This window comes from Lissotriton vulgaris, chromosome 11 (genome assembly GCF_964263255.1).
Source record: "Lissotriton vulgaris chromosome 11, aLisVul1.2, whole genome shotgun sequence".
In the NCBI taxonomy this organism is placed as follows: domain Eukaryota; kingdom Metazoa; phylum Chordata; class Amphibia; order Caudata; family Salamandridae; genus Lissotriton; species Lissotriton vulgaris.
The window spans coordinates 331,769,750-331,793,716 of NC_141699.1; the positions used below are offsets into that span (position 1 = coordinate 331,769,750).

Below are 23,967 nucleotides of genomic sequence, written 5' to 3' on the forward strand. Positions count from 1 at the left end.
CTTGTCGTGGCAAAATATCTCTCAGATCGAAATCGTTCCATAACGTCCGAATTGCACCCAGTTTCACGCACAAGGGTTCAACGTTCCATCAGTGTCATGCCCAGCTGTTCAAAATAACAGTACCTCTCACTTTTTTCATATGCCATCAGAGTCAAGAAATCAGTAGCACTGAGAAAACCCTTTAGAATAAAATCACACCCATGGCCCATGTGTACCAACTATATCAGGCCCAGCGATCCAAGTGGTGACCCTGAATCACACCCAGGGAGAAGCGAAACATCTGTATCATGCCCAGCAGTCCAAGTGATAACCAATTTCACCCTTCCTAGCATGCAGACCATCGAAAAATGGTCACTCTGTCGAAACAACATACACTTCAATTTAAGCAGGGTCTAATGGAATATTTAAAGAACTAGCGTGGATATACACCCCATGAAAGATGGATACAAAACACTACTACCACGGGTCTAAACAATCGAATAAAAACATAGGAGACTTGAAAAAGCGTGATTGCTAACCTCTCTAACTCGAACAGACTGTGAAATAACAGAAACAAGAATAGAGAAATTCTCTTGAACCAATTTTTGAAGTCCTTCTCAAATGGATGGATTCCAATCACTCACCATTAGTGACATATTTCATCATCTGGGTCTCCTCCTAGTGTCACACTAGTGACTCTAAGGGCTGCGACCCGTTCAAAAGGAAAGGGGAGCTCACGGATGTTTTAATCAAGAGCTGTTAATTGCACACTCAATATAACGCGCTTTCCTAGTGGACCTACAGATATGAGCAATTATTCTGTGTGGGAATGAAAAGTGCAGTGCAGAAAAGATTAGAAAAAGTGAACTAAAATTGAGCAGTGAGAGAAAAAACGTATTAATATCTCTCAATGCTCAAACCTAAAAGCAGTACAATAGACCGTTTTCAACAAATAACGGTCTCGATGGATACAAGGGTCAACATGTTTCAGCAATGGAGGGAAAAACTCTATCCTCTGCCTTCTTCAGGACCACAACAAAATGGGTACTGCAAACGTGAATTCAATAAGAACAGGGGTCTGAACCAATACAACCTGATCACCTGAAATCAGGAATGTGCAACGTGTCTTCTGCAAGTGACGGAATACTAATTGCTTCTGTAGCAAAAAATAAATAAAATACTATTCATAGTGGAAACACCTCGGAGGCCGCCTTGTGACTACTCAGTTCAAGCACATAAAATATTTAACATGCCAGATTTCTGTCAGTGGCAGGGCACTCAGGTTAAATTTTCAAACTTGTTTCTAGTTTGCATATGCCAAATGCCGGTGACTATGGATTAGGTGTGGTTTCTTACCCTCTAACGGCAGCTTCAGGACTGACACCGCAGATTCAGTATAACTTTCAATAAAATGCGGAGTCTGCTCACCTTTTCTTGCTGCTCAGATGTGAGGCGGGGTCGTTTTCCTTCAGCTGCAGTCTGTTCAGAGGTAGCAATCTCTCCTATTTGGCTCACCAAAATGTTGTTAAAATTTGAATATACCTGGAAAAAACAAAAAGGACGAGAGGCATTTAGCAAAACAGAAACAGATGGTTTAAATAATCACTTCGTCCAGGTGCACAGTTTCAGAAGCGGGTCTGAGGACTGTCTCAAAGTACAATCAATCTGAGCGAGTCTTTATACAGGTTTTGGGTATCATAAAAATATTTCAGGTGATCCCGGTTTGATAAAAGAATGCAGGTCTGGTCTGTGGAGTCTTAAATAAGGCCCCCGATACCAAATGTAAGTGGGCCTTGACCTTACGTGGACACAGTGTGGGCCAGTGGGTAACGTGTCTAGATGTCAGACATGAGAGGTGGGTGATCGCTGCGTGTGCGCTGTCCTGACTGGCTATGTGTTCTTAACTTTGTGTGGAATCGGACTTTACGATGTTTTAGGAATGAGAGGACAGCTCCGGCCATGTGTGCTTTATTGGGGCTGATTTACTTGGACCATTGTGGTGTCACTGCTCTTATCTGGGGACATGGACAGAGTTTCCTGTTTGCGCATATTTCTGCCAGCTAAGTGGCACCCCACCAGTAATGTGTCAATCAGTAACCTCAGGCCTATGTCGCAGAGCCTGCCTGACCACGTATTTCTGAGTCGGAGTTGACGGACAGTTCATGACAGGTGAGTTTGTTGAACAGTGATGCGATTTCGCTCGTATATGCAAGTGTATCAGTATAAACATTGGCATTGATTTTATCTTTATTACCAATGGATACATGGATAGCAGAGTACCTCAGTAATTCATCGTATTTACATAGTTGAATAAATAAAGGATCAAACTTTATTAGACATCCACTCCGTGCTCTAGAAAGATTCCAAAATCTGGGATAAATAGTCTATCTGGTCCCAAACTTTCAAGAATCCAACATTAACAAGTAACTAGTCTCATCAGTTCGACGAGTCTTTACTGTAGTTCAGGCATGGTGAGTTTCCTCAAATGTCTCAATATGACAGCGCAGTCTCAGCCATCAATGGCCATGGTTGGATAACCCTGCCACCTCAGTCATACCTTGTAACACCAGCAGTACAAGGTGCCCAGCTGACATGTGTGAGCAGAGGACAGTTATTCCAGAACTCATTTAAAAAATTCAAAACACCCGGGCAGGGCCACAAAGGGTGGTGTAAACTCAAGTGCTGATCAGTAAACCTCTAATAGTTTAAGAGGGGGAGCAGGTCTTCTTTGTGCATTCTACCAGGAGTCCAAAACCAATTGTTCAGAACATTTTAAGCAAGTCTCCTAATGTGAAAATTGAAATCCACTCATCTTCAGGGATATCAGTGCCAAGCACCTATTGCCTTGAAATAGCTAGGTATAGTTTGTTATCCTTGCCGATCTATGCCCAAAACAGGATCCCAATGTCTGCAAATAATTGAAGATAGCCAATTCAAGCAGCCAGATAGATGGTGGTCCCAGTTTAACACTCAGGCGGTAGAATAGTTGCTGCAGTGAAAAAATCTGCTCTTAACCTACTCAAACTGAACGAATAGGGAGGGAAACGACTTTAGAGTTCCGTCCTTGAGAAAATGATATAATGTAAGATTCTCCCTTGCTATCATTTGTTATCAGGATATAATTTTGCAATCAATAAGAATGGCAGAGTTGTGACTTATGGGAGCCGGGTGATTGATTTTGACCTACTTATGAATCATGTTACATGAATGCACATGCCTTTGAAAAATCGAGCTCTGAAGGCCATAGGAGTTTGTGCCACCACCATCTTAACCCCAGGTGCCATTCACTACAAAGAGAGAATATAAGTGACCATTTAAATAGTTCATTACTTGACTTAGCCATTATGGGTTACATACCTCTAACCATGCCTTCAAGCCCCCTACTAATGAACACCTTGACGTTTTCAAACTTTTCTGCATCTAATGCATTCCAAAAACTCCCAAGGCTGTCTCTGAGCAACATTAAAGAAACAGATATAGCCTAACATTTACTTCAAATAAACTTATATCAAGAAAATACCAAGAAGGATTAAAGGGGGCGTGGCTAGCAGCCAAGCATGGCGGCCGCTTAGTGTGAGAGCTCCCGAGGGCACTGCAGCCTTTCAATAAATCCGTCACATCCATCCGCCGCCAAGCGCACCTGAAGCGGCTGCGTTCGAGTCCGGGACACAAGCGGTGTCACCGGTCCAAGTTTCGAGACAATCGGAGCACCGGAGCCTGAGCTGCATCGTGTGGCGAGTTGGGGCCTACAACCAGGGGTGAAGCACCGGCCTCGCGTGAAATCCGGACCCCGGCGGAAGTGCGGCAGAGCCGGCCGGAAAAGTGATCGCACCCCGGTGCATGTCGGAAAGATCAGACCAAGCCTACAGCTACTGGCGGAGTCCTCCGGTGGCAATCGGGCTGCCACGAACACCAAGCAGGACCTGAACAGTACGGAGGTCAGTGCAACCCCGACCTGGGCCGTGCGGAACGGGGACAACACCCTACAACGACCCCCCCAAAGAGAACATAGCTGGCGCCGCAACACTACAGGGGGCAGGGGCGGTCGCGGCATAGGAGCGAGGGAGCAGTGGGCCCGCACGGTGAGCCAGAACAGAAGCCAGGTGGACGGTGCCCCGGGGGGACGACGCAACACCGGACATATACGCGGGACCACAGGGGAAACCCCCAGGCCCGCTACCAGAAGCGTCGACACATCAGAAGTACCCCAACACGCGACGGCCGGTCCAGTGCACGAGACACGGTGCAGTGCAGAACAGCGAGGGGGGGAACACAGTGCCCGCTCCATCCCGGAAAGAGGCTACCGAGGGCAAAAACACGAAACGCATCAGCGGCTCCTAGGCTCTCACACCAACATCCAGTGAGACCCACTGCTACCTGGCTGATTCCGCCTATCAGAGACTTCATTCGACCCACAGGCAGCGGTCACCTGGGGCATATCTCTGGCACTCGCAGGCCCCAGCACCATGGTGGGAAAAGGCCTCAGGAGCGGATCCACGCAAGCCAAACTGGATAAATTCGCATATGGACACCAAGGGCAACAGCAAACTACAGGGCGACCCTCCACAGGCCATGCCCAGGAAGCAGAAAAGTAGACGAAAATTACACTAGAGGACATCATGAAAACGCTCTCAGAAGTTAAAACCACAGTGGGCGCCATCTCCTCAGAAGTATCTCTGCTGCGAGCGGACTTTCACAAAATGGCGGAGAGGGTGTCGCGGGTGGAAGTGGTCACGAAATCGCTCGTAGAAGACACCTCAGAGCTCCAACTGGCCATGGAAAAGATGCAAAAAGTCACCAAACTCCTACATGACAAGCTGGACGACCAGGAAGGGCGTTCACGCCGTAACAACGTACGTATCCTTGGGCTTCCAGAGACGGAGGGGAAGGGGGCCATGGACCTCTATGTTGAAGACCTCATCAAGAACAAGCTCCAGCCCAAGGGCCTGTCGCACTTCTTTTCGGTGGAGAGGGCGCACAGAGTCCCGGGGGGCCCACCCAAGACGGGGGCGGCTCCGAGACCGGTGCTAGCCCGGCTCTTCAACTTCAGGGACAGGGACGCAATATTGCAGGCGGCGAGGAATTCACCACCAGTACGAATTCAAAAGGCCACCTTAGCGTTCTTCCCGGACTACACGGCAGAGGTGGCCAGGCGACGCAAATCCTTCACGGAGCACTGCGCGACAGAGAACTGCCGTATTCCATGATGTTCCCAGCTAAACTGCGGATAGTGGCCGAGGGGAAGACCTGGTTTTTTGACACGCCAGAGGTGGCTCAAGAATGGCTGGAGGGCTGGCGGCCAGCGGGGCGGCGACACCGCCCACAGCAAGACCAGCAGCGACACCGTGCTGACCAGACACCGACCAGTCAGTCCTCCCACCGACCACACCAGGGAGGCGAAACAGAAATAGAATCGGACCTTGAGAGAGATCCACTGGACTCTGGACAAGTGGCTCCGGTGTAACATTTAACTGCTTTATTTTTCAAGACTGTGTGGGCCGCGGGACTGTGGCTCGGACGTAGCTGAGTAGGGTGGGCACAGGCAGTGCCCGGAGGGGACTCACCAACCCTACGAGCAAGTAAGGTGTATAGGGGAGGGCTGAAGCACTCTGCACAGTTGGGGAAGCGGGCGGGAGTTTGTCCGTGGAGCAGGGTAGCAGGGAGGGGGGATGGGTTTGAAGTTTATTTGTTGAAATGTTTACTCTTGTTTGCAGTCATCGTTCACCACCTACACAGCAGTATCACCCTGACATTAACACGTCTCCTACACAGCACGACACTAGTCGGTGCATGGGCTATGCCGCAGCACACGTTGTGTGCAAGACTCCTTCATCAGCCTAATGGCCAGGCCACCTAATCACACGCCCGCCGAGGGCCCATCCACGGCCGGGAAGATTCCCCCACTGCGCATACTGACATGGAATGTCCGGGGCCTGGGTGACAAAATCAAGAGAGGCTTGGTCCTTCAGGCCGTAAAGCGGCAAAACCCGGATGTGGTCCTCCTACAGGAAACCCACCTCACGGGATCCACCTGCAAAGCCCTAGACAGACGTGGGTACACAATGGTAGTCCACGCCGACTTCACTACTGGCTCCAGGGGTACGGGCATACTGGTGAGAAGATCTTCCCCCCTTATGGTATCCAGCCACGTGGCAGACGACCAGGGTCGCTATGCCGCAATCCACGGCCAGTAGGAGGGCAGGGCCCTGAATGTGATTTCAGTATATATTCCCCCAGCCCTACACTCGGTGGCCTTACCAGCACTAGGCAAATTCCTTCTTGGTCTCCCTGAGGGCGACATGATTGTTGGGGGGGACTTTAACGCAGTCATGGATCCACTTAAGGACACTTTCCCCACCAGAACCAGACCGCGAGGTACTTCACCACTGTCAGACTTTGCGGAAGCCCTAGGCCTTGTAGACCTCGGGAGGGAACTACACACAGAGGCCACCCACTACACTTACTACTCAGCGGTACACAACAGCCTATCTCGTATAGACTACTTCATGACACTGGGTTTGGGACTGGATATGGTGGAAAGGGTGGACACACTACCCAGGGGGGTCTCGGATCACTCTCCAATCGTCCTATCGCTGACCACCGGAGGGAAACGGAATGCCCGACTATACCCACTCTACCCCAATTTCCTGAAAATCCCCAAGATTCGAAAGAAACTCAAACTGGCGACGTCACTGTATTTTGCTGAGAACACGGGCACAGTAGAGTCGCCCTCCATCCTATGGGAGGCGTACAAAACTGTCCTCAGGGGGGCGGCCATTGCGGCGATCACGGGCCACAAGCGGGACTCACGGAAGGAACTCACGGACCTGGAACTTGCACTGGAAACGGCCAATAACGCTCATATGACAGACCCCTCCCCGACCGCGACACACACACTCATGCTCCGGCAACAACAATACCTAGCCCACCTCAAAACGACAGAGAAGGGGTACATCGCGAACACTAGACATAGGATCTATGATGTGGGCGACAAAGCGGGACGTATGCTAGCGTGGTTGGACAAGAGAGGGAATGGAGTGAGAGGTGTCCATAGGCTCAACACGGAGGACGGGCGGACACTGGTACACCCGGAAGACATAGTAGGCGAACTAGCTCGACACTATCAGGAAATCTATACACCGGGACGGAGGGTCACACGACAAATGGCAACGGAAACGCTCGCAGACATTACCATCCCCAGCATTACACAAGAAGATAGCGACGCCCTAGAACTAGACCCGACGGGGGAGGAAATCCAGCTGGCGATCATGGCGTTACAGTCAGGTAAAGCACTGGGCCCTAATGGGATACCGGTAGAGTGGTATAAGTCCGTGGCTGCAGACCTCAGTGCCCCATTGCTGGCCATGTATTTAGAGAGTAGGGACAGACTAGAGCTGCCACTGGATCGACGCACAGCAACGATTGTAGCAATACCCAAGCCCGGAAAACCACCGACAGAATGCACCTCATACCGCCCGATATCGATACTAAACATCGAGGCCAAAATACTAGCTAAACTTCTAGCTACCCGATTGCTGCCCCATCTCAGTACTCTAATCCACCCGGACCAGTCGGGCTTCATGCCCCACCGGAGCACGGCGTTGAATCTTAGACGAGTCCACGGAGTGTTGGCCCGTGCACACCTCCTCACGGAACAGGCGGTAATCCTCTCCCTCGACGCCAAAATGGCGTTCGACTTAGTAGAATGGGAATACCTCTTCATGGTGCTGGAACGCATGGGTTTTGGGCCAAAATACATACGGTGGATACGGCTGCTTTACACAAAACCCGTGGCACAAGTGGTGGCCAATGGCCACACGTCGCCGAGATTCCCACTGGGCAGGGGGACCAGACAGGGCTGCCCCCTGTCACCCCTGCTCTTCGCGCTCGTACTTGAACCCTTGGCCATCCAAATCAGATCGACACCTCTCTTCTCGGGCATCAAATGGGAGGAGGGGTGGGAAGACAAAGTCTCGCTATACGCGGACGATATGCTCATATACATGACCGCGCCCGAGACCGGCATCCCAGCCCTACTAGACCTTTGCGACACGCATGGGCGCACATCGGGTTACACACTCAACTGGTCGAAATCCACCATATACACTTTAAAAGGCCCAGAGCCAAGACTGCAGGGGAACTGTCCAATGCTTAAGACATCGGCCTCTTTCAAGTACCTAGGTATTGTTATCGCGAGCGGGGAAGCAGACTTTTTCGTGAACAACCTAAAACCACCCATGTATCGCCTGCGAGCGGATGTTAGGCACTGGGCGGCCCTCCCCCTGACCCTACTGGGCAGGGCAGCCTTATACAAGATGATGGCACTCCCAAGACTCCTTTACGTACTGGAAAACACTCCTCACCTGGTACCACAGCGTTACTTCCAACAGATTGTGGCACTAGTCACGGTTCTGCTCTGGGACACAGGCCCGGCGCGCATAGCATATGACAAGCTGGTAAAGAGCTGGTACGAGGGTGGCATAGCGCTCCCCAACATCCAGCTATATTACTGGGCGGCCCAACTCAAGATTATAAACCACTGGATCCACGCCCCGAAGGACGACCCGGCCTACCGGGCAGACTGGTCGCAACTTGGGACGGACTGTATGCTGTCCGTGCTGTACAACAAGTCGCAACTAAAGGACCTGATCGGTCCGACCAAGCACACGGCGGCGCTGTGGCACATGGCGCAGGCCCGTCTGGGGTGGGCAGGCCGACTCACTAAAATGACGCCCTTGTGGGACACGAAAGCGTTGGGGACCTGAGAAACTGTAAGGGGTTTGGGCGGTGGGACTCAATAGGCATCTCTACGATAGGAGACCTCTGGGACAATGACTCAGTATTACCATTTCCACACTTGCAACAGCAATACAACCTCGGACCCACAGAAACGTTTAGGTATGTCCAGATTAGGCATGCATTACTACAGGCAATCCCTGCCGGCACCACATTACCAGACTCCTCTCCTTTGGAGGATAGATTACTAACCGATTTCATGCTCCAAAGCCACCTCCCTTACATACAAAAAACTGATCAACAATCTCAAAGACCCGACGCTAAAACTCAAAGGGAAATGGGAGGAGGAATTAGGTGAGACAGACGAATTTGAATGGAATGAGGCCCTGGCCTCCCCGAAAGAGGTGGGAATCTCTAGTAAGCTCAGACTGGTACAGCTTAAAATCTTACACCGTATCTATTACACCAGGACACTGCTGCACAAAATACAAAGAGCACCACACCCCTTCTGTTTGCGAGGCTGCGGGGAGGAAGGGACACTGTTCCACACGCTATGGGACTGCCCGCACATACGCGAATTCTGGAGACAAGTGCTCCGATCCATCTCCCAGGCCCTCAAACTTTCCATTCTACCCGAACCACGTAAATGCCTTCTAAACATCTGGGACCCAAATGACCTGGGTAGATATGAACTGATTTGGGCGTCACTGGCATTAACAGTAGCTAAACGGGATATAGCACAGAAATGGGGGGCGCCGGAAGTGCCCACCGCAAGTAGATGGGCTAAAAACATGGACATCCTAATGGTGACAGAGAGAGCGGTTTATGTGCTTCGAGCGGCGCCCCGGAAATGGAACAAAGTATGGGCGGCATGGAACATGTACAGAGGGGAACTTTGTGAGCCCTTGCCAGAGGGAGAGGAAACAGACTCCGAAGGGGAGGAGGAGTAACTGAACAGTTGCGGGGAGAAGGCCTCGGACATCTGACACGGCTGCATGGGCGGCAATGACCTGGCCATTTAATGCACTATGAATAGCAGCGCAGGATATTACGAACTGTGGGAGACGTCCAGGGGATACGATGACACATGGTTGGGGGGGTATGTTGGGAAGTTTGTTCTTAAGGGTTAATTGGAAGGCGATGTAGCCATCACTGAAGTTGAGGGAGGGGTTGTCGAGGAAACGCACTCTGCGAACAAATGTCATATTGAAAGCTTAGGCGAGACCCATGATACAGCAGAACTATGTCTTAATTACGAGAATGTAGCCAGTAAGTTATTGCACAGATAAATTGTACGAAATGCAAGATTACCAATTGGATGTATGCAATTGTTTAACCACTATTCCTTCCTAACAATAAAGTTTAAAAAAAAAAAAAGAAGGATTAAAGAGACATCAGCACCAAAAGAAATGTTTAGGGATGTAATGGGCAAGTGATATGTAATTTGCATATATGAACGTTTTTACTGAGCTCATGGTTGCGAGAATGGCCTCTATTTCAGAAGAGCACATCATCACAATTTAAAGTGATTAAGAAGATAAGGTGGTCCAGACAGGTCCCTCTCAACACTCGGATCAGTCTTACGATAAAGCTACTGCAATTGAACTGTGCCATAGGACGGTCATGAAGCAATCTGACTTCAGAAATAAAGTTCGGGTAGTTTCTCCTAAATTCTAAAAAGGTAGACCCATTCAAGGAGTTTGAATGATTGTTTCACGTCAAGGATACCGCTAAAACCTCATCTTGGAAGTCCTTGGCTTCCTTCGGCAGGCGCAACAACATTCTCCAGCAAGTCCGGGACTGGCCTCGAACAAAGCCCATCTGCTAAGGTTATCACATTCAGTTCCATTTTTTCCCTAAATATGCCTTGCACTAAAATGGCCTCCCCAGGTAGTCATTGTGTGGAATATCTAAGAAGAAGACTCTGAACCTTCATTTTTCAACTACTATTGACAGATGTGTGAAATGAGGGTCTCCACTTTCAGTAGGCTATATCTAGAGGATTGCCAAAGGGCTTTTGGTGGGGGCTCTCAGGCCGTGTGTCAAATTACAGCTGAATCTTGGGAGTTGGCGGTAATGCCTCCTTCTGGTATGATACATAACCGTAATTTAGAGAAAAAAAAAAGCGAATCCTGAATCAGAAAGCAAACATGGAGGATTAACCATGGCCTGGGAAAAGAAATTGCAGTCATTATCTTGAGGATGTTTTAGAAGACATACATTTTGAACACCAGGATCCTCCAAAATATCAAGCTAGTGAAGAAAATAAAAGGGGGATACTACTGTGACAGAAAAAAGGATAAAGACTAAGCAAGACATGCATGTGATTCCAAAGGCTATCAATCGATCAATAGGCTCTGGTAAAGATGTCTTAAACACCAGTCATCATGACCATTGCATTCGTCCAAGACACCCAATAACTTATTACTAAATTATGCAATGTTATGCATAATTATAAAGTTATTAATTACACACTGAACACATGGTATTTGCCTATGCAACCAGATGCTCTGCCCTATGATTATGTACACCCGTGAGAAATTAATGTACTGCACAATCTCATGCAGAGTCAAACAGAAGTCTATCAACAGCTACTCAACAGTGTCTGCAGGCTGAAGCAATATTTGATAATAGGAAGAAGTTGTTAATCTAGAGACACTAGAAAACAGAGTTATTTCATGTTGAAAAAGAAGCGGGCACGTTTGGCCCACAGGCCATGGACATCCCCACAAGGAAATAAAAGAGAAACCTACCCTGGAGGTAGGAATTGATTGCTTACCGTTTGGAAAGGGAGCCTAGTCATAATGTACAAGTTATCTCCACTACCAAGAAGATCCATTAGCAAACTTAAATAGGATCTCCCTGATTAGCCTATTAAAAATAAGCCTATTCAGAGGTGCCTGCTGTACAATAATGGCAAGTACACCCTGAAAAACAGTAAAATGACACATCAGCAATCAAAAATTTGCTAGCATTCGCGACAAGAATTTTCAATTCTATTAAGGACACGGAGGCGAGGATTATGCTTCTCAATCTTTACTGCATTAAACACAACAGCCAATGAAAATGGATATTTTCACAAAAAACAGTAAAACAAACTTAATTTCCCATGAGTACACATGAGTATAGGAACGCCCCCATAGTCCATAAGAACCCTCTGTGTGCTCCCATCATCCTCTTTCTTAGAGGCGAAACAAGTCCAACAAAACTTGAACAATCACAACTCCTCCAACGTGGAAGAACAGCTTCAGGTTAACATCCTGACATCCGACGTCGATCAATCCGACTTCTTATCAGATCCTGCAATAAAGGAAATAAAACCACCGTAATCACTGAATAATTGGGTGGGCAAGCTTATTACATACAGTACATTAAGCCGGGTGGGATAATCCTCGCCTCCGTGTCCTTAATAGAATTGAAAATTCTTGCCGCGAATGCTAGCAAATTTTTGATTCTATTACAGGACCGGAGGCTTCAGATTATGCTAGTTTAACGCTGAGTAAATACCACTGAAGTAATATCTCCCACCGACTTATAATAAAACGTTTTAAACGTTGACTCAGAAGACAAATCTGCACAACGCATGATATCTTGGATACTTGATCCCAAACCATATGACTTCGACGCCATAGCGCCTCTCACTGAATGAGCACCAAAGATCTGTGTATCAACACCTGCTTCTTTCATTATGAAGCGAAGCCATCTAGCAATAGTGGCGGCCACCACCGGTTTAAATAGCAATCAACAATTGAGTACAGCCCTGCGGCCGCAAGGCCTTCATACATTCCTTGTACGTCTTTAAACATTTGACCACACATAATTTTTCATTTTCAGTGAAGGAATTGTAAGAAATATGTCAAGACAATGGTTTAGTACGACCTGTAATATGGAAAGAAACCCCTTCCGGGGTAAACACTCTACCTGTTACGTCGAGTGCTCTCACATCCGAAGACCTTCTGCAAGACTATAAGCAAAGCAAGATGGCCAATTTCTAAGACAATTGATTCCTACACAGGAGAGTATTATTCGGCCATCTGTTGAACAACGAGATCACTAAAGAAACGTCCCACAACCCGGTATACTTGGGTTTGGGAGGGTTAGCCACCCTGATTCCTTTCAACAACTTGCAAACCACCGGGTGCATGCCTATCGGTTTCCCGTCTACCGGAGCATGCCCCGCCGAGATAGCGGAACGAAAATTATAGACCAAACGGTATGCCAAACCATTGCCAGCTTTTCCGATAGGAAGTTCAAGACTTGGGGTAACTCTGCCCCCACGGGATCCAGGTGTCGTCCCATGCACCAATCCACCCAGTTCTTCCGGGCTGCGGAATAACGTTTCCTGGTGGAAGGAGCCCATGCCGGTTTGATGAACTCGGCAGTCTTGCTCGAAACTCCCGGCAACTGCCACTGTTCCCGGAAAGCCTCCATGCCATCAGCGATAGCCTGCCCTCCAACAGCAACGGATGCTGTTCCTGACGAGGGCCCTGCAACAACCACTTCGAGTCCGGTAATAACCAGAGACGATCGCGGCTCCACTGCAACAACTTGGGAAACCATGCCTGTGACGTCCACCACGGAGTCACCATGACTATTTCCGCCCTTTGTCTGATCACTTGAGTCATCACCCTGGGAATCAACAAGAAGGGGGGAAAGGCATACTGAATCCCCTGAGACCAATCCTGCATAAAGGCCTCGGTCGCTGTCGCTATCGGGTCCGATCTCCAGCTGAAGAACCGGGGAATCTGATAAGTCAACCTGAAGGCGAACAGGTCCGTCTGAAAAGGACCCAAATCGCTTGTAACCAGTGAAATACTTGGGGAAGCAGCTTCCAGTCGCTGTAATCCCGTAGGTGTCTGGAATTCCAGTCCGCCACCTGATTGGACTGTCCTGGAATGTACTCTTCTATTACTGAGATCTGATTTTGGAGGCAATAGTGCCAAAGGTTCTTGGCTATTTGGACTAGAAGCGACAACCTCGTGCCGCCCAACTTGTTGATGTACCTCACTGCGGAAGCGTTGTCCAAACGGAGGAGGATGTAACAAGATGTCTGCTTCGGGGATAACGTGCAAATCGCAAACAACCCTGCTAGCAGTTCTAAACAGTTTATGTGAAGTTCGAGCTCTTGCGTTGACCATCTGCCGCCTGTGGAAAAATCTCCACAGCGCGCGCCCCAGCCCCACCTGCTGGCGTCTGACTCGATTACTACCTCTGGCTGTGATCCGAAGATCGCCCTGCCGTTCCAGGCGTCCACGTGGCCTAGCCACCACTGAAGCTCGGTTCGGACCTCCTCCGATAGGGGAACAGAGTCCGTGTACGAGAGTCCCCTATGAAGATGCTTGATCTTCAGGCGCTGGAGGGCCCTGTAATGCAGGGGCCCGGGGAATATCGCCTGAGTTGACGATGCCAAGATCCCCACTACTCTGGCCAGCGTCCTGAGCGTGACCATTTGCTTGTCCAACAACTTCACTATCTCTTTTTTCAAATCCCTCAATTTCGCTTGGGGAAGACACAGTTGCGCTGTCTGGGAGTTGATCGTGAACCCCAGGAATTCTATTACCTGTGTCGGGACCATCACTGACTTTTTCAGATTTATCACAAATCCTAAGCCCTGAAGCAGCGAAGTAGTCCTGATCAGCTGCTGCTGCAGAATAGACTCGTCATGCGCCATGATCAGGATATCGTCTAGATAAATGATCAGTCGAACTCCTCTTTCTCTGAGATAGGCTACCACCGGTTTCATCACTTTGGTGAAGCACCAGGGAGCAGAGGAGAGACCGAAAGGAAGAGCCAAGTACTCGTAACATTGGCCGTCCCAGAGGAACTGCAGGAACCTGCGGTGTGGAGAAAAAAAAAAAATCGGTATAGAAAAATATGCATCCTTGAGGTCCAGACGAACTAACCAATCCCCTTCCTGCAGCAAATCTGCTAACAAATGAATACCTTCCATTTTGAAATGGTTGTAAGTTAAGTACTGGTTGAACTCTTTGAGGTTGAGCACTAACCTGTTGCCACCCCCTTTCTTCTGGACAATAAAGACATTGCTGGAGAAACCTCGAGGGCCTCTCTAACATTGAGCAATCGCGCCTTTCTTCAGCAAGTCTGCCACCTCTTCGTCTATGAAACTGTGATCTATGGGAAAAATGGAGAGGTGGCGGGGGAAACGCTTGCGGCGGGTGAGAATAGAACTCCAGCTGAAACCCCTGAATGGTCTGCAGCACCCAAGCGTCCTGAGTCAAGGCTTGCCACTGTGGCAGACAGTGCTGCGTGCACCCCAACGGAAGAAGAGACATCTGTTACACTCACCGGTATTCTGGTGTGACTTGAAGCTCGCTCTGTTGTTTCCTGATTGGAAACGTCCTTTGTTGAATCTTCTTCTAGACGGATAGAAGGTGCCACTCTCCACGCCCGCGACCAAAATCTCCTCGCTGGGAGCCTTGTTGGAAGCCTCAGCCTGACGAGCGACCCCCGCCTCGCCCGGCCCTGTTGAAAACCCCCTGAGTGAGGGCGCGTTTGATTCCACTCTGTGCCTTATCCAAGGCGGTGAATGTCCCCATATACTTAGTGACATCCCTAACAAATCGGTCTCCGAACAGAAAACCCCCAGCCAGGGGGCCTGGTTCAGCCTCAGCAAGTTCCGTCAAGTTACTGTCCATCCTGAGCAACAAAGACTTGCGCCTCTCCGAAGAGATCGCGCAATTTGCATTGCCTATCAGGCAAATGGCACACTGAGCCCAGCCCACCAAGATGTCCCGATCCACAGGAGTTGCCCCTTCCTTGGCCACCAGGGCCATCTCCAGGATTTTCGCCAGGGGCCCCACAACGTCAAGCATTTTATCTTGGCAGCCCCGCCAAGCCCGGTCTAACCCCCGTTTGGGGTCCTTCGAAAATTTCCTCAAAAAGGTTAACATGCTGGCATCTATCTCCGGAGTGTCAGCCACACTGTCCGGGATATCTAAGCGCGGACACTCCGACCTCAATCGGTTACGGACCTCCCTATTGAAGCTCTTCTTGAGGTCCTCGTGAAGGTATTCAGAGACCGCCGGCGGCGGGACCCAGTCCGAAGACCGAGGGTGTACTATGTCCGAAGGATCAAAGTTAAAGGTTTTGACAACCTTGTCCTCCGCAGTCTTGGGGGTAACCTTAGCCTTCTTGGGAGGGGGAGGATGCTCCTCCGAGGTGTCAGTATCTGTGTTGGTATCCGTATTTGTGGTGGTGGTATCAGTGTCCACTGGAATCAGCCGTTTACTCTTCGCTTTTCCAGCTGTATAGGGCTAGTCTAATGCCCCTCTTACTGGCAGGGAAGCCATGGACTGCGCATACGGCCATTGCTTCTGCTCGGCCGAACCTGTGGCGGAAGAAGAAGAGGCTGCCTGCTTTTGCTTTTTCTTCTTATCATATCCGTGGCGTTTCGCAAAACCCTCAAGCTGTTTTCGTATGGGGCGTAGGGCCACCGCAAGTGCCTGTTGCACTGTCTGAGGGACCTTAGTCTCCATGGCTCGATTCACTGAAACTTGGACCGAGGCATCCAAAGCTTCAACAATATTGTCCTCTAAGACAGCTTCCTGCTGTCCCTCAACAATCTCCCCCCCATCTGCATATTCCTCATCCAGGTACTGTACCCAATCTTCCATGGTGAAGGTATACACCTCAAGGTACAAGGGAGAATACCCTAGGAAATCTCACACCTGGGGGCGTAATGGGGGGGGGGGGTTCAGCCCAAAGCACACTGGTACAATTAAAAGTCTGGCAACGTTTCCCAAACCCTCTCAGCAAAGCTGTAATCAATTAGGTCAGTGACCTTGGCCCCTAAAGTCTCCTGAGCGTGTGCACACTCTGGGCCTGTAATATTTTACAACCAATTATCACTGGCGATCTGACAAGGAGCAAGCCGGTGTGTGGAATGAGTGAAAACGTGCGTTCCTGTGAGCCAGGGTATCGCGCGAGGCGCGCAGCCCAAACGCTACCAAAACCAGCCCAATTTTGGTCAGCGTTTTGGGCGCGCGCGTCGGCCGAGAGCCACCCGGCCTGAACGTCAGAGCATATCAGGGAAGCCCATGCGCGCCCTCAGGCTGCCGGTACCGGGCTCCACTGAAGTGCGCGGCGGCCCCTTGCCGGTCAGAGACCGTCTCTTTAAGCGCTCCGAGGCACGCGCTCCTCAGCGGGAGCAACTACAGCCAAAAGCTGATCGGCCCAAAGCGAGAACGAGAGAAAACAAAGGTCAGAGAGCTGCACCTATTTTACTTGAAAACAAGCTTAGAATAACATGTGCTAAATGCCTCAAATCACCAATAATAAGCGGATGATCCCGCAATAACATCAAACCATACAATATAAACCCCCAACAGCACCTCAAACAACAAGCAGAGTGAGGGGACCAGAGGGGAGGTGCACTTAACTCTGACTTGTGAGCAGCAAAGAAAGAGGATGATGAGACCACGCAGAGGGTTCTTATGGACTATAGGGGCGTGCCTATACTCATGTGTACTCATGGGAAATGAAGTTTGTTTTACTGTTTTTTGTGAAAATATCCATTTTCATTGGTTGCTGTGTTTAATGCAGTAAAGATTGAGAAGCATAATCTGAAGCCTTCGGTCCTGTAATAGAATCCTTCTCCAGTTGTGTAACAACTGCGAGAATGCGGTTAGCAATACGCCTAGCTCGAGAAGCTCAGGAGAGCTGATTACTTACCTTTCATCTAAAATTCTAATCTCTACATGGCTCTCAGAAAAGAACAGTCATTTTTTAACACGATCCCACAAACATTTCACAAGATATAGACTAGACACTTGGAAGGGCATCTTCTAGTAAAGTACCTGGAATAAACACTTGAGGATCATAGCCTAACGCAGAATAATTCGTTAATTTCCCTCCACAAAAAAACGTTCTTTAAAATATTGATTTGCGGGGAGCGCTAGAGGGCGTGCACACAAGATTGCCACACTAGTGTGAGGCTCTGGCGGCCCGGGATCAACAATCCGGCATAATCCAGGGGCTCGGACTCACCAAGTCCGGAAAAATGAAACAGGAGATTGAAGAGGTCACGAAGATGTAACTTGGAGGAACTCACCCCTCATTCGTGCAGAGTAAACGGCTGGCGCTTCTTTTACGCAGAGCTGTCGCGGCCTACAAAGGACATTACAACTGCGGAACCGGGCGATCCCCCGTGGGCGGGGCCCTGCTGCACCAGGGTATAGTATAAGCCTCTCCCATTCGCACCCTAGGTAGGGAGAGTGCCGAAAGGGTGGAGACCCCTTCCCGCAAGACAAGCCAATGAAAACGCCTGCTTTTATACGCCCAGAGGGGGCGACAAAACCAAGGATGCTCCGTAGAGGACCTCGGCTCTCATGCATGCAGAGCGGCGGGCTAGGGATCACCTGCTGCAGCATCGAAGCAACTCGGCATGCCGAACTACACAGATTGGAGGGACCGGCTGAGACTCAAATCCATGGAGCAGCGATGGACCCGAGCAACGTGCAGGTTCCCCCTCCACACTGCACAGAAGGTGAGAAACATGCCGGGAGATGTCGGCCCCATCCACAGAGACAATTGCAGCGAATACCATACCACAATACGGACTGGCATATGCGACAAGCGGTTCTCAGGATAAGAGGAAGTAGGCAGGCATTGATTGTTTCTTTTTATTCTCACAAATTTTTTTAACAAAAATATGTTCTATTGTATAGGGATTGTGTTTTTTCTAGAAACCCAAAGCCTTTCTTAAAATGAATAAATGAATGAAAATATATATATTTTTTTTAAGAAATAGTAGTTTGTGTTATTCCTTGCTTTATATGGCTCAATCGACTGCTTGAAGGATTAGTGTATGAGGGGAGGGAGAGGTTTGGTGTACATATGACTGTTTGATTGCTGGCAGAGTGTGGAGCAAGTTACTGAAAGGGAAACTTTCTACCAGTTGCTCTTTATGTATGTCAGCCAACGGCAAAGTGTGAAGGCAGCAACGCCTGAACTCCCCAAAGAACCGCCTATGCTACTTCTGTTTCACCGCCTATTACAGAGCACTAGCCCTTCACATGAAGGATCCCTCATCTACCACATCACGCAAATAGCAACACATAGCTACCAGATAGGATCCCGGCTACACTGGGAGGAAGAACTGGGTACACCCCTTCGCGATAAGCAATGGGTCTATTGATTTCAACAGGCCAGCTGTGTCTCGGCTAACAGCCGGCTACGCATCATACAGCTTAAGTACCTTCATAGATTATACTATACGCCTGTTAAAAGGCGTAAATTTCAGCTGCTTGACAATGGCGCTAGTGACCGGTGCGGGCAGGAGAAAGCAGGTTTCCTGCATGTTGCTTGGGAATATGCCCCCATCAGAAATCACTGCAATCAGATATTCAATGCTTTGGGACAGATTACTCTGGCCCCCACTGACAGCATCACCCATCGTTGCGCTCTTAGGATACAAAGAAGAGATCCCTACTGCATCCCAATATGTGGCGTTTGGGGTGCTATTGGCCAAACGCAGAGTGGAGCGCAGATGGAGCAGAGGGCGGGCACATAAATTTAAAGAATAGCTACAAGATCTCCTCTTTTGGCAAGAACAAACACTGACTTATGTGGAGCTACTCCACATATCCTCTAGGCCAAAAGACATGTGGGACCCCCTACGCACCTACCTGATTGCACACCCCAACAAAATTAATAGACAAGGAAACGCACCCAGAGAGAGGGAATGAAGGAACTTTCCCTGCCATGGTCCAACTACATCCTACTGAGAGCCAGGCTGAAATCTCACTACACATTCAGGATATAGAGCTTACATAATGCAGCAACATGAGTGAAACCCAAGTCACTATAACAACTAAATATCGAATATACACATTTTTTTTCTTTTCTGTCCAATGAGCTACGGTACTGGAATTTACATGTGTAAACGTTATATATGATTGTGATATTTAATTTATTCTCCATGTGCTATAAGGGATGCTGACATTGCGCCTATGATACTATGCCTGTAACTTGATTTGAAAAAGTAAATACAAATATATATATATATATATATATATATATATATATATATATATATATATATATATATATATATTTGCATTATCGAATTGCATTTTCAGTTTCAAAAATAACGGTCAGAATAAAATACATCAACCATTAGTGTGTTTACTATTGTAAGTTACATTATTCCATAATATGATTTCCAATTAGTTTTTTTTTAGCCTCGCGGCTCTTTCCTAATCAAAGGTCATTAAATCCCTCTTTTGCAGTCAATTTAGAGGTCTCGAAGGAAACTCCAAAGATGATCTGCGATTTGAGCAGCAGCACTGTCAATTGAGTGGCAACTTATTTTTACGGCTAGAGAAGGCAATTGTTCAGCTGATTCGATGTTATAAAAGGTTATTCACTCAAATAAGCTTATTTGTATCTAGTTCAGAAATTCAAACTCACCCACGGAGAACGAGTCCTATAGCAACAATACAGTCTGGAAATAGCTTGCCAGCAAATATTTGATTATTTTATCTGCTTTGTCCTTCAAGGATATACAGACTAGCCATCAAATGTTTAAAAATGTTTCCCTTGTCACACCCACAGCAGGTTCCAAATATTTAAATACAAAAGAGGTTTACATTTAGGGTTAAGCGGTTACATAAGCGTCGCCAAAGAGGAGTTAGGAAGCCAATAACATTATTAAAGCAAAGGCGTTCATCTAATCCTGAGGGGTGAACCTCAGCAGAGCCAGATGCCTGGCTCATTTGGCGCTACAGGACGACTTTATAGACCTCAGAAGAAATCTATATTCCTCAATTCCACAGAACCAGGAGGATGAGTTATTTAGTATAAAATTAATGAGGAGTTTTATAAAGTCAGTTACACATTAACAGTTCATGCCCTATGTGACTGCTTGATCAGTGAAAAGGAAATGGATTTGCGAAGAACGCGGTTCCCAAAGTACTGGTAACCTACACTATCCCGGATGTACACAAAAACATCGAAAAAACACATCAAGATGCCCAAAGCAGAAAGCGGGCGAGTGTCCTTGAAACACCTGCATAACGTGCAAAAACAACCTCTAAATAGAGACAGTAAATCTAGGATTAACACCTTGCATGCTCGTGACGGAACCATTCCGTCACGAGCCACGGTGGTGCTGTGCTGGTGACGGAATGGTTCCATCACGGCCTGGCTGCCGCGCCTGCGCGGCGCTGATTCCACGCCTGCGCAGAAGGTTCTATTAGGCGTGCAGGGCTGTGACGGAACCATTCTGTCACAAGCACAGCGCCACCGCGGCTCGTGACGGAGTGGTTCCGTCACAAGCATGATGGCGCCGCGCACCCCCTCCCCCCTAGCGCTGCAGCAGAATTACCGCTGCAGCCAAGGGGTTAAACAAACTGGAAGGTCTTTCTGCGGTTCTACTTAACCGTCAGTAAGTCTACAACACGAGTCACTATACACAAACATACAGAAGGAGAAGGCATTAAATATTACTGTAGGTATTCTGGAATGAAACCAAAACATCTAGGTGTCCAAATGCAATTTTTGAATGCATTAAATTCCTTGATTAAAAGTGTTTTATTCACATCAAAGGAACCTCAATGGGTGTTTTTCACCATGAATTTGGCTAATTTTATGTCAGGACTGCAAGTGAGGATTATGCCTTCTTTCTTCGCTTTTATTCAATGGCAGCCATCATTAAAACACAATATAAACTACGTTACCCATGAGCACTTGGGAAAATGTAATAGCAAAACAACATCCAATAGGAAACAGTCCAATAACATCCAATCAGTTGGCCCATCAGCCCCAACATAGTCCTTCACTGGCGCTTAACCCTCTTTCTTCGCTGCTGCGCAGCCGAGATAAGTACCTCATACTGTCTTGCATGGTGCTTTGGGTTTTCACATTCTGTAGCGTTTACCGTTGTTTTGGTTTTGCTTGATTATCGCTGGAAATGATGTTTGTATTGTAGCGTGGCACTGCCGCGTCTCTTGAGTACCCTTTGTTGAATTTTCTTTTGCAGGTTGAAATTATGCCTTTATGGTAGCATGGTACTGCCGCGTCTCTTATGTACTCTTTGCTTACTTTCTTTTGCAGGTTTGTGTTTCGCTGCACCGCTGCATTTAATTGCTGCCTCTGATACCTTTTATCGGCAGCTCGGGCCGCCGGAGCGTTTCCTGTTCCTACGCAGCCCCATTCTAGTACAGCCCACGTCGTGGTCCTCCCGACGCTAGAGGCGGCGTATGACCACAGCACGAGTGTTTGAATTTTCTCAGAGGAATTCACTCGGCGCGCCGTGAGTCCGTGAGCTGCTGGCCTGAGGGAGACGTCCGGTAGGGTCTGTAGGCAGATTATGCCTTTGTCAGTGCTGACAGGGCAATTAAGGCCGATCGAGCCAGATTATATCTGACGCTCTGCAGCCTGTGAAAGCCCCACTGTAGGGAAGGCTGAAGAGTCTGTATTTTCTGGTTGACGTTCGTTTGGGTCTATACTTTAGGCCTCAGTGGCCTGTGGGACAACTACCCAGGCCAACTCTAGTTAGGCAATTTGGTGCTCCAGCTTAAGTTGTCCAAGGGCTGTGACCCCGTTAAAAGTAGCAAGACCATAGCAATACAGAATTTCAGGCAGACACCCAGCCCACAAAAACAATAGTCAATTACCGCCTCTTCAGCAGGCCTTGGTCTGTCCCCCGGACCACAACTTTATTCAGCGTGTACCTCTAGTCCTTGGGTAATACATTATGGACTAGGAGGATGACTCCCAAGGGGTGGAAGACCCTCTGGCAGACCTCCCCTGGGAAGATAATTTTTACGACGCCATAGACGCCTCTATTTACTGGAGGTGGAAGCCATGACTCCTTTGGTGGAGAGACTTTCCCGCCAGATTGCCCAGACATTCACAAAGCTATCTCCACCTCCCACAGCCCTTCCTCCCAACCCGGAGATCCCAGGAGTTCCCCTGTCGGTGGATGTAGAACCGCCACCAGGTAAATGTGCCAGGGATAAGGGGGTAGACTAAGACGCCTTTGATAGGCTTAACCACATCAATGCTAAGGGAATTTTCCCCCGGTGCTCATTTTTTTGAAATCCCATTGTTCATGGCGAGCTCAGCTCGTCATGAGCACACGACCAGTGTACTGCATGACTAGCTGAGCTCGTCATGAGCAACGAAGGGGTTAAACAAGCCTTGCCAGTGGGAGACTAGGGTCCACAGGGCCCTGTTAATCCTGCCCCTGCCATCGACACTGGGAATACAGCTGACTAACCTTGGCGGTCCAGCCCGTGGCTCCTCTCCTTCCCCTCTCAGACTTCCCAAAGTACTTTGAGCATGCTCTACCCTGATGACATCATTCTCCCTCGATCGTCGGAATGGGCCCTCACCGACAAGGTCACAAGTTAGGTGACGGGTGCATTCGCCAACCGCTGGAGAAAGAGGCCTGCAATTGTCTCTGAGCTGAGTGCCCTCGCTCCTCTCTGGAGGGGAAAGTGGTGCTCACCCCGTAAATAGACACGTATGGCCACATTCCTACAGAAATTCATTAAGGACCCCAAGAAGGGAATAGATCGGCCCTAACGGACAAGCACCTAGATCCTCTTGGTCCCATCACTGGCAGAGGAGACAGTCGACCGGCTCCCTGATATCCCTGGGGACTCTTTCCGGGTGGGCTCAAAGAGCCATTATCTTTCTGGGCAATGCAAATTGCGCCCTGTCCACAGAGCATCGCCGCTTACTTCGTATTAAGGTGGACCCCAAGCTGGGAGACCAGGCAGATTCGAAGGCAGGGGCCATTGTGCAGGGTGGGCTCTTTAGTGAGCCTTTTGGCAAGGAGTTAGGAAAATTTGTAAATACCTTTACCTCCCTTGACAAGGCCCAGACATCTATCAGGAAGGTGTTCCCTCGTGTTTTCTGAGGGACCGGTCGAGGTAGGGGCCGCACAGCTGGCTGTCCGTCCAACCAGTACCCTCCAAAAGGGCAAGGCTCCAGAAAACAATTCCAGGACCAATCACGATTTGGGATTTTCTGCCCAACAAAAGGCCAGCATGGCAAAGGCAGATGATACCATGGAGCAGCAACCTCCTCAAGCCATGATTTCCATCACAGGTGATGCATGGGTCCTTCAGCCAGTTCAGGAATTCCACAGAGAGTATCTTGAGGATCCTTCCCATCCGGGCAAGACCCCGTCCCATCCAGTTCTCACAGCGACAGGCTGCCCTGGTAGATGAGGAGGTTGCTTCCCTCCTCTCCAAAGACAGATGGGGGGCAAAGACCTGTGAT

General features: G+C 48.8%; 1 protein-coding gene across 4 annotated transcripts in view; it reads right to left on the reverse strand.

Annotated features, from left to right (window-relative positions):
• The window catches only part of TAOK3 (TAO kinase 3), a 1,449,622-nt gene that overhangs the window by 1,338,696 nt on the left and 86,959 nt on the right, over positions 1-23,967 (reverse strand). For 3 of the 4 annotated variants that reach the window (XM_086943286.1, XM_086943287.1, XM_086943290.1), the window contains exon 2: positions 1,408-1,521. The gene's annotated coding sequence lies outside the window, so the exon portion shown is untranslated. Of the gene's footprint in view, positions 1-1,335; positions 1,522-23,967 lie in introns of those variants that run through there. The other variant, XM_086943288.1, reaches the window with a different exon arrangement.